Below are 13,998 nucleotides of genomic sequence, written 5' to 3' on the forward strand. Positions count from 1 at the left end.
GGTGAAGAGCAGTGTCATCATTTTCGAGGGTTCTCTAGGTCCTGTGTGTGCTACTTGGGGGCAGAAATTTAATATGAACTACACAGTGAAATAGGTGATCTCAAGCTGCTGCCCATTAGACTCAATTTTCCAATCTGATGTTTTAAAAATCCTGTTCCCAACTCAGCTTTGGCAATAAAAAGTAAAATCCTAGAGAAAAAAAATGTAAAACTGAATCACCCAGAGTAACAGCTCAAGAAAGGAGTTTAAATGTGTTGTTCATTCATTCAGCCAAAAAACATTTATTAATATACCAGGAGCTGGCACGGTTCACCTTAAAAATAAGCACTGATGTAGGATACAAAAACAATAATAAAAACTAGCTTATGCATGGCCATTTCAAGCTTGGAGCAAGGTTTCATAGCGATCACCAAGTAAGAGAGCACAGCTTCCAAACGCAAAGCCTACTGGTCACTCGGCAACACAATGTTGTAAGAGTCTTCATTTTTATGTTCAGCACAGAGGAAAAGTTCTGCATGATCTCGAATGTAGTATTAAAATTGTTTTGTTTTTTTAAGGAAAGGATTTCACAGATTCTGAGTATAATTTTTACAGGTTCAAAATGTTTCTATCCTCTTTACCCACTTATTTGACTTATTATATGGAAGGACTGATGAATGAGTTTGCCTGGGTAGCTGAGTTTTCTTTAAAAAATAAGGAAAGTTAATTCCCCAGGTATGAAAATCTTCCTTACGTGGGGTAACACTGGACAAAAACATCATGAGCAAAAAACCTAAACAGGTACTTCACAAAAGAGTATGGCCAGTAAACATATGAAAATGTACTTGGGAAATGAACACTAAAATATGACACCATTATATATCTACCAGAATGGCTAAAATGAAAAAGACAGATAATATCAGCTGTTTGTAAGAATATGGAGCAGCCAAAACTCTCATCCACTGCTGGTGGGAGTATGAATTAGTACCACTCTAGAAGGAAGGCTGACCCAGCAATTTAGCTCACAACACACACAACAGAAATCCCACATTTACCAAAAGACTTACATAAGACTGTTTGCAGCACCACCATTTATAATAGCCCAAAACTGGAAACAACCCAAATAGCCATCAAGAGTGAAATGGTGTACTCATACAGTGGAACACTACACAGCAATAAGAATAAACAAAATTGTTGTTATACACAAAACACAAATGAATCTCACAAACGTAATGTTAAGCAAAAGAAGTTGGACACAAGAATACATACCATGCGATTCACGGATCAAAAGTTCATTAATATCGTTATGGACTGAATTGTGTCCTCCCAAAATATATGTCAACTTGGCTAGTGTGTGATTATCTACCATTTTGTCATCTGATAAGATTTTCCTATTTGATGTAAAATCTTACCTCCATGATATTAATGAGGCAAGATTAGAGACAGTTATGTTAATGAGGCAGGACTCAATCTACAAGATTAAGTTTTGTCTTAAATCAATCTCTTTTGAGATACAAAAGAGAGAAGCAAGCAGAGAAAGAGGGGCACCTCATACCACCACAAAAGCAGTGCTGGGAGCACCTTTGGACCCAGGGTTCCTGTGTTGAGAAGCTCCTAGACCAGGGGAAGATTAATGACAAAGACCTTCCTGTACAGCCAAAAGAGAAAGAAAGCCTTCCCCTGGAGCTGGCGTCCTGAATTCGGACTTCTAGCCTAATAGACTGTGAGAGAATAAACTTCTGTTTGTTAAAGTCATCTGCTTATGGTGTTTCTGTTACAGCAGCACTAGATAACTAAGACAAATAGGTAAGCGTAATCTACAGACTTAAAGAAGCCCTGGTCACACAGTGGTTCAAGCACTCAGCTGCTAACCAAAAGGTCAGCTGCACCCATCAGCCACTCTACAGGAGAAAGATATGGTAGTCTACTTCCGTAAAGATTTACAGCCTCGGAAACCCTACAGGGTGACTATGAGTTGAAATCGACTCAATGGCAGTGAGTATAGACTCAGAAGGCAGAAGAGAGATTACTTCTAGGATAAGGAATGATTTCAGGGAAAGGAAGGGAGCTTCTGGATGCTGGCAATGGTTATATATTGGTCTTGGCACTCATGACATGGATGTACTCATTCAGAAAATCACTGAGCTGTTACTTATGACTTAATGACTATAAACTTTTCTGTACATATGTTTTATTTCAATGAAGACATTGGAAGGAGAAAGGAAGGATAAAAGTAAAGGTGAGAGGGAGGAAGGGAGTGTAACACAGTGATGCAATCAGGGTCTAGGGCTCAACCACTATGCTTGCTTTAATTCTTGCATCTGCTTTAGTAGTTTGTCTACCTCTTCCTTTACTACCAAGCTGTCCTCTGGCCCCTTTCAATGTTATCCATGTATCTTCCGATATCTATCTTCTAATTTGTAGTGTATAGTCAGCTACAGGATTAGAAACCTTATAATCACTCACGTTAGAACTGTATGTGAATTAAGAGCAAATCAAACTACAGTGAGATAACCAGTTCACCCACTACTAGGATGGCTACAACAGAAAAAATGGAAAATATCAAATGTTGGTGAGGATGTGGAGAAATTGGTACCCTCATCCATTGCTGGTGGGAAAGCAAAATGGTGCAGCTGTGGTGAAAAACAGTTTGGTGGTTTCTCAAAAAGTTAAACATAGAACTACCACATGCTCAGCAATTCCGCTCTTACATATACCCAATAGCAGCAACACAAACAGAAACATACAAGCACACCAGTGTTCACTGTAGCACTTTGCACAATAGCCAAAAGGTGAAATTAAACTCCACTGCCCATCAACAGGTAAATGGATAAACAAAATGTGGTATATACATCCAATGGAATATTAGCCATAAGGAGAAATGAACTCTTGATACATGCCACGACATGGATGAACCTTAAAAACATTATGCTGAGTGATGGAAGTCAGTCACTAAAGGACAAATAATATATCATCTCACTAATACGAAACACCTAGAAGAGGCAAATGTATAGAGTTCAAAGTTTAACAGTGGTTACCTGGAGCAGGAGGAAGAGGGGATGGGGAAAGTACTGTTCAGGAAGCAGTGAGTGTCTGTCCGTGGTGATGCTTGCACAACATGACCGACGTAACTGGCCTCAGTGAATTGTACATGTGAATAATGTTGCACTGGCAAATGCTGTGTTACCCACATTTTTACAAAAATTAAAAAAAAAAAGTACACAGACTGTGAGGGATCCTATGAGGAAAGTGAATCCACTTTAATGTAGGTACTTTTGACCTATTTTGACTGCTCAGACAATTTTTTTTTTGGCTGGGGCCTATGCCAAGTATATAAGTTGCAAAGAGATGAAGTTGCTACTAGGCCCTTTCAGAGAATATTAGATGTCCAGGCTAAAATTAACCCAAAACCAAACTAAAAGCCATTGCCGTTGAGTCAACTCTGACTCACAGCAACCCTACAGGACAGAGTAGAGCTGCCCCATAGAGCTTCTAAGGAGCGCCTGGATGATTGGAACTTTTGGTTAGCAGCTGTTAGCCATAACCAATATAAAATGCCAGACCCCGCAGGTTTACTTATTTGTAAACATTTTAAATGAGAGAATACGTCAGTGAAAATAAAGAGAAAAGACACTGCTAACTTCTTATCTAAGACATTATGAATAGCTTTTCTACTTGTGTCATCAGTTTTAAAGACAATATATTCCTTTTTCATTTTGTATTTTTATTAATTTTTATCCTAAAAATCCCCCCAAAAATATCCTAGGGGTTTTATTTAAAACCCTTTCTAAGAGTTCTAATACAGAAATTAAGGAACCCTGGTGGCCAGTGGTTAAGCACTCAGCTGCTAACCAAAAGGTCGGCAGTTCAAACCCACCAACTGCTCCACAGGAAAAAAAAGTCTGCTTCCATACAGGTTACAGCCTTGGAAACCCTACGGGGCAGTTCCACTCTGTCCTGTAGGGTCGCTATGAGTCGGAATCGACTCAATAGCAATGAGTTTTTTTTGAATACAGAAATTCAGGTTAAACTTCAGATACCCTTTTCCCATGCAATTACCCACAAAGTAAAAAAACAAACCCCCAAGGTATCACTATCAGTTGATTTTTTTTCCATGAAAAACAAAAGTTAGCTCTCAAGACGGGAGCTAAAATTGGTAAACACAAACTGAAAATTATTCAGTAGTGAAACACCCTCTGGCACTGTAGAACCTAAAATAAAGATGAGGCAAGTGGGAGCTGTTGCTGAGTGGAATTACCGGTGAGTAAAGGAGCCCTGGTGGCACAACGATTAAGCACTTGGCTGGTAACAGAAAGGTTGGCGGTTTGAACGCACCTAGCGGCCCTGTGGGGAAAAAGGCCTGGAGATCAGCTCCTGTAAAGATTACAGCCAACTTAAAAAAAAAAAAAAAACCAATGGGGCACTTTACTCTGTCACATAGGGTCACTATGAGTCGTTGACAACACCTAACAACACCACCAAAGTGGAGGGTCAGCAAAAATGAGGAAAACTCTCAATGGGATGGATCCAAACAACAGCCACAAAATGAACTCAAACATACCAACGATCATGAAGATGGCACAGGACCAAACAACGCTTCATTCTGTTATACATTAGGTCACCATGAGTTGGAGTTGACTCGACAGCAGCTAACAACAACAAAGTAAACCACTTTCAACCAGGATAAACCTTTACCTGCATTAATATCTTTGGCTGTGACTGGAAAGATATTCATTCATTCAAGGACAGTCATTCAACAAACATGTATCACTAGTAAAAGATAAAGTGTTCCTTCCTACCTCCACCAATAATTTTCTCTTTAGTTTAAGAAAAGCACATAAAGTTCTCTGTATCTTAGTTTCCTCATCCTTTCAATGAGCATAATAATCCCTTACATCAATTAATTTGCAGGGAAGAATAATAAGATGATATTTTGGCTTAGGAAAATAACTACAGATACACAGGGTTTCACCATTGCTGTTTCTACCACCAGCTATTCAAATATACAACTTAATTCAGAGAGAAGTCAGACTTTGTCACTAAGGAATAAAGTTAGGAACATTATGATGAGGACTGGAGGAAAAATTGTTCTCTTCTTTGCCACAATAGGTAAATAAAGCAATCACCATTGATAGCCTCAAAGTCCTTTTGACGCCTTCTTTGAAATGTCATTGTACTACAGAGGCTAGAGAAACGCAGTAAAAGTCACTGCCACCAAATCATTATGACAGCAGTAAATCTGGCTCTAGATAAAATAAAATGGGCCACCTCTACAAACAACTAGTACTTGTGTGTGTGCATATAAACGTAAATCAGACAGAGCTGAGTAAGGGGAGGGGAGAGGTTTAAAAGAATCCATCTCCAAAACCAATCAAACTAAACCCACTGCCATAGAGTCAATTCTGACTCATAATGACCCTATAGGACAGAGTAGAACTGCCCCATAGGATTTCCAAGGCTGTAAATCTTTATAGAAGCAGACTGCCACATCTTTCTTCCGCAGAGTAGTTGGTGGGTTCAAACCACCAACCCTTCATTTAGCAGCCAAGTGCTTTAACAATGGCACCACCAGGGATCCTCCATCCACCTCCACTGCTAGAAAAATAACTAAAGGCATGCAATTCAGAGCAATATAAAATATCATCTTCATGTTAAAAAGACAGCAGTATATTTTTTTATTTTGTGGCACAACCACATCTAATATTTAAATACAGGGAGGAAGGTAAAATATATTTGGAATACAACTTAGCCCTGACCTTACATAAAAGAAACATGATTCTCACCCTTCCCTTAAAATTCTTGCATCATGCAAAAAATTCCTGTAAGTAGCAAAATCTAGTTTTTGTAAAGTCTTATTAACTTCCTGGATATTCCTAAATTACCTATTTTATTAAATGATCCCCCAAAATACATAAATATCATAACTCATAGGTTGGCCTCAAAACACCATCAACAGTGAGAGCCAAGGTATACATTCTGCTTACAGCTTCCTTTTCTCATCAAATCATGTGCCCTGATTCCTTCCATTTAGCAATCACTAACCATCATTAGATTTTCTTTTCTCAGTTTGTTCTTTCCACTTCTAATCTTAGTATCTATCAACCCCAGTCTTAGATTTTATTCACTTTACTAAAAATGAATAAAGAAACTCCAAGAACCAAGCATGGCTGATGTGTATCACCACAATGGAACAGCAGTGAATTCTCTCGGGGGTCTTTTCCACTAACAATAGCGGTCCTCATGGACCGAAGCACCCTCAGAGGCAGGCAGAGAAACCTGATTATCTCCATGATTTACCAGCTAACATGTAATTCCCTTCCTTAAGTGCTGTGTTTTCCTTTAAGATGCAAGCTATGGCCAGACTATTTCTCTTGTTATCAGCACAAGAGATCAGAACCTCAAAATTGTACTTGCCAGAGCTCAGTGAAAAATGAGATTACCACCAGGGTGTGCTGGAAGTTGTCCCAAAGGTTACCCGATTTCTATCACATTTTCTCTCAATACTCTTCCTTGATTTCCTTTCACAAACATTACTGTAAATCCAAAGTGTCTCCTAATCATTTAAAAGACTGAATAATGGCAGTAACAGTCAAACAGTTAAAGCAATTTTATGTTGGCAAAATGAACTAGAAACTATAAACTAAGAGTACATTCTGGCAATCTCATTGGCTAAGATGCTTTATAAATGTTTGTAAGTCTCCAGAAATAATCCTGAAACTGCAAATGATACTGAAAACCTGATTTTGAAAAATACTGACAGACAGAATTTGGGTGGTTGCTGAGATTTCTGTTTTCTCAAAGGTAGACATGCCTGGAACTATTCCAGCCCCCACTTCTCTAAATGCCCTGTGCTTCAACTGTTCATAAAGCACTACTTTCCTGTATTTATCCATATCTGTGTCATCTTAACTTAGAAACTAAGGGATGAAGTTAATTTCAAGGTTTAATACAAAGAGACTAGAGTCCTATCACTACTTTTAACTTTAAAATGAAAGTAAAAGTTTTTTTCTCAGTTATGAAAGCTAAAGAAAAATAAACGGGCATGCTTCCTTTGAATGAAGTTATACAAATAACCTAAATCTATGTGCTATAATAACCATGAAAATTATTTAAATGCTAATGTGATACATACAGGGAGACTTCTTTTCAGTCGGAAACACTTTCAAAGGACATGACATTAGCTGCAAGAAGCTACAGAATACTTTCCTAACATCACTGAAGAATCCATTCAAATCAGAAAGAAAAAAGAATAAACCCTCAATGAGCAATGTACACTTTAATTCATCTAATAAGGTAATATTCCAACTCCAAATTCTAGATACATAAAGGGGGGGGAGGGACTGGAGGGAGGAGGCACACAGAATACAATGCAGTGTCTCTCAGCAAAGAACGGCTCCAGGATTTGAGACAATGTCTGTGTAACACTGAGGGGTTAAGAATAGCCCAGCATTCACGATTTCTCATTAGAAGCAACTTTTCCCTGCACTGAAGTGAGACAGGAAAAGAAGTGAGGAGTGTAAACCAAAGTGATTACTGCTCTTCAGTGTCAAGTCTGGAAAGAGCTTGCTGCGGTCAATTATACTGAGAAGGTAGGGCCTTGAAAAGAATGCCGGGTAGAAAATATAGAAGTTTTACAATGAACTGAAAAAAAATGCTCTACACTGGCAGAACAGCCCTGGAACTGCTTCTTTCTCCATCTTTCAAGTCAAGATCAGGGTTGGTTCCCCCTCGCCCCCCACTGCTGTTCTTTAAGAACTTTTTTTCCTTGTGGAGCTTGCTGCAGTTTGCTGATGTAGTTCTCAACTCCTGCCTTCCTTTGGTGACTGTTATTAACGGACTGGCACAGGCTGAGTAAAATGCACTTAAGAAAAAAGGAATCACCACTCCTTGCCAAGACGCACATGCTGCCCAGTACCTGAGGAAGAGCTCTGCTAACGCTCGCCAAGAGAAATCCCAGTTTAACCTCTGCCTCCCACTTCCAAATCCATTGCAAATAAATGTGCGTGTGCCACTTGCAGAGAATCTGCCTGACTCACCTCCCCTCCTCCTGCCTGCGGTGTGCCAGGGAAAGATGTGAATGCTCCGTCCTGGAGCGGGCAGGCAACCGCGGCCCCAGTAGCGCCGAGAGTCCCCCAGGCCTCCCCCACCGGTGGTTTGGAAACGTCTCCCCTCAGGCAGGTGCCCAGCCGCACTCGCGACCACCCAGGCTCACAGGAACACACGTGTCACCGCGCCCGAGCCCGGCCCGCCGTGTACACTTGCCCCATAGACCTGGCAACAATGCCCGGCTTTGCGCTGGGGGCTTTGCGAGGGGGAGAAACAGGATCACCAACTCCTCCACTAATGCTAAGAAGGAAAAAAAGAAGTACTTTTCCGCGGAAACAGCCGTCACACGTCGCCAGCGCCCAGCAAGGGGGTTGCCCGGCCCGGAGCTGACCTCGCCCTCCCTGGAGCGCGCCGAGGCCGCTTGCGCTCCCTCCCGGACCGGCCCCAGCTGGGGCCCCGCGTCCGCCGCCCCTTTGAGGCGGAGGACTCGGCCGACCCTCCCTCTGCTGCCAGGACTGGGAGCTCACCTCCTAGGGTCCGGCTTCCGTCGCTCCTCCAGTTTGGAGGCGGAGTGTGGGGCTGCAGCGGCCGCCGCCGCCGCCGCCGCCGCCGCTTTCGCTGCTGCCACCGCCGCCGCTGCCAAAGCGCTGCCCGGCGCGCCGCCGGGACTGGAGGCTGGGGGCCCGCGGGCTCCCCGGAGGCGCGGGCCCGGGGCGCGGCGGGGCCGAGCCGCGGGAAGTTGGCGCGAGGCGCAGAGCGAGCGGGGCGCGAGTCACCCGCTCCCAAGTAGTCACAACTTTGCCGCCCGAGTGGGTGCGCGCTCCGGGGCAGAGGGAGGCGAGCGCGCGAGAGCGGGGCGAGGGCGCTGGGGCGGAGGGTCTTCGGAGCAGGCACAACTGGAAATCAGAACGGCCCACGAGAAAGGGGGAGAAAGCGGGGCGGGGGGAATGTCTACACGGCCCGCGTGGCACGCGGGGAGTGAGTGTGTGAGAGTGCGGGCGCCTACTCTACTTTGCCTTCCGCGGCTCCTGCATATTCATGGGGATCTCCAATGCTACTGCCAGTAACTAACACTGCAGCAGCGGTGCCCGGCCGGGACGCCCCTCGGGAACGAGCCGGGGGTCAGGGGCTCGGAGTAGGCGGCCGCGGCGATGGCTGTGGCGCGAGCGCGAGCCCGCGATCCATATTTAAAGCCCCGAGTGGCCTCGGCCGGCCCCCTGCCCTGCCCTCGCTCACCCGCCCGGCCCCCACCGTTCGGGGCCGCCGCTCGGCGTCAGCCGCCCGGGCATCCGTGGCGGCGGGGAGGGGCCTCGGCTGCGCCGCCTCCGCCGGGTGCTACGACTTCGCGCGCTGCTCCCCCCTAGGGCTGGCGGTGGACCGAATCCCGATCCGCGGCCCTCGCTTCCTCGAATTCTCTCTCTCACGCCCTGAGCGCGCTGCCAGGTTGAGCTTTGTGTCCTATTCACAAGAGTTCCAGCCTGGGCAGAGACTACTCTCCCATGCAATCCTGAAGTTGCATGTGTTGCTCAACCCCTAGATCACTTTTGACGGTACTTTATAAACTTGAGGTGTACAGGTAGAGAGAGCGCTGCCAGCATACAGTATTAAATCATCGATCACCGTTAGGAAAAGATGTCTGGAAGAGCGCTGTTCTCAACCTTGTCCTTCCTCTGACAGTTAGGGAAACACTTTTAGCCATCCATGGAGGTTTCTTGAGTGGACAAAGTAATTGTATTTATCTGTTCCTAATTAGGAGCTCTTCTGCTAACCAAAAGGTTGGCAGTTCAAATCCACCAGCCACTCCTTGGAAACCCTATGAGGCAGGTCTACTCTGTCCTAGGGTTGCTGTGAGTCGGAACGCAGTCGACGGCAACGGGTTTGTTTTTCGTTTTGGTTTAAGGCTAATTAATGAAGTTTTAAGTACTCTTTTTGCCAAGGGGATAATAATATAACAGAGACCCAGCCCCATTAAAATCAGTAAGTAAAGCCTTAAAATATGAACAGACTGTGTTCTGAGTACTAGTAGAGAGTAGCCATTTAATGGATTTGAGCCACACAGCATAAGATAGAAGTATATATAAACTTTCTATTAATACATACCATATATATGTAACATTTTATATATAAAACATATATGTTTTTATATTTATATTACATGGTACGTATGTGTGTATGTTTGTGTGTGTGTAAGTCGCTGGCTAAACTGTATTTTCAACAATAGCCACCGTAACACAAAACCATAGAGAAATAATTTCACATGCTAGCTGCTTCTGGTTCCAAACCTTTCTACAATGCACAGCTATAGCTAATAAGACCTCTGGGGAGAAAAGTGGTTTGGGGTTTTGTTTGGTTTGGTTTGGGTTCGGTTGGGTTGGGTTGGTTGGTTTCGGAGGAAAATAATTTGGGGTGAGAGGCTTTTCTTTCCAGGGTTTAAAGTTAAGAGAGATCTCTGACACCTCACCAGTGTTTGGGACTCAGGTATAGAGCCTGTATCCTAAAAAAGTTTGCATCTTTAGGACTCATAGTCAATGCTAACAAGGCACTGGGAATCACCCCAAGATGTCTAATGTCTGAAATTAAAGTGCAGTAGTACAATGTGTCTGCCTGTTGTCACATATGGCTCACATATATATGAAAAACATTCTACGTGATCCACTGCAGTGATGTAAGAAATTCAAAACAGAAGATGAAACAAAACTTTAGCTTTAAATTTTTTGTCTACATAGTTATATTTTGTTTTTAGACTAATGTTAAAATTAACTTTCACTCCCTGAACACACCGCAAGAATCAACAGCCCCAAAGTAAGCCCACAGGCAAAGGGAAGCCACTTCTGTATTAAAATTTTATCACTGCTGCTGAGCAATTTTTCACACTATGGATTATGTATTTCAACATAGCTGATAATTTCTCATATCTTGAGTCAACCATGAGTAGTCAGTGTTGGCAAATGTTTGAAGAAAGAAGTCCAAGAAACTTACGTTTTTTGACCCTTCTGCTATAAAATATATCAAGCTGTCCTTCACACAAACCAAATAGGTAACCCCGGGAGGCATTTCACTGTTAAGTTTGGCTAGGTTTTACACAGAAAGGGGTATAAAGTTGGTACATGGGGTGAGAGACAGGGCAGGTATTAGAGTGCTGTGGACTGAGGTTCTGTGTGTTTCAAATTAATGAGAAAAAGAATTGTCTTTGGCAAAGAGCCAACACCCTCTGTTATCATACTCATTATTTGATATTTGCTATCCCACAATTAAAAGAGCATGTTCCATTTCCTTTGCTATTGGTTATCACCCGGTAATTGAGATACATGTGTTTTCTTTTGAAAGGTCATTGATTAACTTTTCTTGTTAACTCTGCATGTGGTCACCTCTGCTATTGCTTTTCCGTGTGAGGACAATGAATCCTGAGTTGTTTTTTTTTGTTTTGTTTTTTTTACCTATCCTAAAACTTGAGTTATGTCTCTTGATTCTCATGAGCCTAAAGAAAGATTTTTTTGTTCATTTAGTTTGGGAGTTCACATAGTTTGGTGACAAGATGAATGAACAGAAAAAATTAATAGAATTATAAAAACACTATAAATTATCCTTACTGATAATGATTTATTTTTTAATCAATAACTCTTTGTTCTGAATGACCTTCTAAAATACGTAGCTTATCAATCAAGTTTCTTTCAAATGGTCCTAATAGGCACCAAAAGGAAACATAAAAATGGAAGAAACTTTGTTTCAATGACAGGCACCACCTAGTGGCAGCAAGTGATGAAACCACTTGACAACATAATGTCTTCTCCAATAAGACTGGGGAGGAGAGTTTCCAGGCGCTCCTGGGCTCCTGTAAGCTTGGGACACTTTTATTTTAAAACAAGAGGGTTAAATAATGCATCTAATAGGTCCTGTGTTGATTATTTTAATTAAGTAGGGTGTATATCTGACCTGAATATAAGATTATCGCCATTAAGAGTTTTCTCTGTTTTTGTGTGACTTGGAAAGGTCCTTAAAGACTTCTGTATTTAAGTTTCCTCATTACATAAAATAAAGAGAATTATGGCTTGTCACTCAATATTATCTTTGAACCACTTTGATTAACAAATAGCAGAATCCGTGAATCAACTACCTGTTTTTGTTTTAGTTTTTTCATTATCCTACTTTATTAGAAAATATTGTTGGCCCATTGGTAGAAGTTTGATGAACATTTTGCTCTGTAGAATAGAGATTTTCTTTGTGCCGATATTTGTTTTGACTTGTAATTGTTTTATTATTATTAAACAATGTGCAATAGAATAATCATCAAAATTGCCACCCTGTATTAATTTAATGAATCATTTCATGATGTAAGAATAATAAAAAAAAAAAAAGAATAAGGAAAGAATAAATCACTTTTCCTTCTCTTTCTGGACCCTTAAGCTGTTTTATCATGTTAAAATATGTATATCACTAACGACCTTGTTGTTTTATTTATGGTCCAGAAAGTCCATATGACAAATTCCTCAATAAACTCAACTAACCTATATTTATAATCTACATTCCCTCCTTTAAACCCCAAGTTTAAAAATAGCTATAGCCCCCTTTTTATGGGGGGACAAGGAAGGTGAACACAGTTTTTGCAAGCTGTCAGCATGGCATGAGCTGGGGAAAATGATTTTATTTGGTTAAACGTGTCATAAGTTGCTTGCAGCTTAAACTACTAAGCTTTCAACCATATGCAACTGTCATTTTTAAAATACATGCCTACAGTCAAATATTAGGAGAGGCTTTAGCTTCTAAAAACAGGGCCTATCACTGTTAATATTGAAGAAGGCAAGTTATTCAACATTTCTGGGCCTCAGTTCCCTCAGCTATAAAAATCAAGCCTTTAAGAAAATTACCCTAAAATTTTGTAATTCTAATAGAATACCAGAATAATTTCCTCTGATAAAAGTTGAATAATTTGTGACAAACATGCATATCTTTCAAAAATGGTATGGATACATTTATTATGAAAAAAGCTTTGCTTAATAACCCTAGGCCAGTGTTTCAGCCTCTTCCTTCTACAGGAATTCTTCCAGGGATCAGCATAACATAGGACACAGGCCTCTCTGTTTGGAAGAGAAAAGGAAAACTTAAAACAGCTATTAACCACTAAGACCTGTACTTCCGGGTTAAAAAAGATTGGCCTGGTTTTAGCAGAGAATTACCTCAGACTTCTCTGACAGAACAGACTCTTGGATTCCTTGGACTCTGCTAGTCAGTTTGTGTGTGTCTCTCATCAACCACCTCCCAGACACAGAAAGGTGTTTGTTCCTTTGTATCCCGCTGGCCTCCCCCCTCCTCACCTCCTCAGTGGTTGAATAAGTCCAGATAGCAGACTGCTCTAAAGCCTTTCTTCTTTTCTGCCTGTGGACTGAATCACGTGGACCCAGCTGTTCCATTGCTTGGAAACAGGTTTTCCTATGGACTAACTGACCCCCAGATCAAATTGGCTGATGACTATTCAGGGTGTTCGTGGTCTACTACCGAGATTGAGTCTCCCCCTAGAGACCACAGCAGCTCAGTTTCCTTGCAAGTAACAAAATAGTTGACACTGCAAGTACACCTTTGCCAGACTGATGACATCTTTACAGCAAATGTTGCAAGATGACTGAAACCTTAATATTAAAAGTTGGCTCCTTCCCCCCCACTCCTTTCTTTAGAAAAGGAATATTCTGAGCAAATTTACTCTTTATGGCTTTGCAGTTTCCCACTGCTGACCAAAGGGTGCTTAGTTCTACACAGAACATGGAACAGGAATGGGCCATCTATTCAGTCAACAAATACTTGTTAAGCACCTGCTATATAAAAATAAAAATAAAAATAATTTTTTTTTTTATATGTGTCAGTTTGTTGTACTGTGGGGGCTTGTGTATTGCTGTGATGCTAGAAGTTATGCCAACAATATTCAAGTACCAGCAGGGTCACCCATGGTGGACAAGTTTCAGTTGAGCTTCCAGACTAAGA

General features: G+C 41.8%; 1 protein-coding gene across 1 annotated transcript in view; it reads right to left on the reverse strand.

Moving 5' to 3' along the window:
• Positions 1-8,654, reverse strand: part of SLC4A4 (solute carrier family 4 member 4) — a 392,825-nt gene extending 384,171 nt beyond the window's left edge. Inside the window, exon 1 of the mRNA XM_064285721.1 lies at positions 8,553-8,654. The gene's annotated coding sequence lies outside the window, so the exon portion shown is untranslated. The remainder of the gene's footprint in view (positions 1-8,552) is intronic.
• Positions 8,655-13,998: the final 5,344 nt, after the last annotated feature.

This window comes from Loxodonta africana, chromosome 5 (genome assembly GCF_030014295.1).
Source record: "Loxodonta africana isolate mLoxAfr1 chromosome 5, mLoxAfr1.hap2, whole genome shotgun sequence".
In the NCBI taxonomy this organism is placed as follows: domain Eukaryota; kingdom Metazoa; phylum Chordata; class Mammalia; order Proboscidea; family Elephantidae; genus Loxodonta; species Loxodonta africana.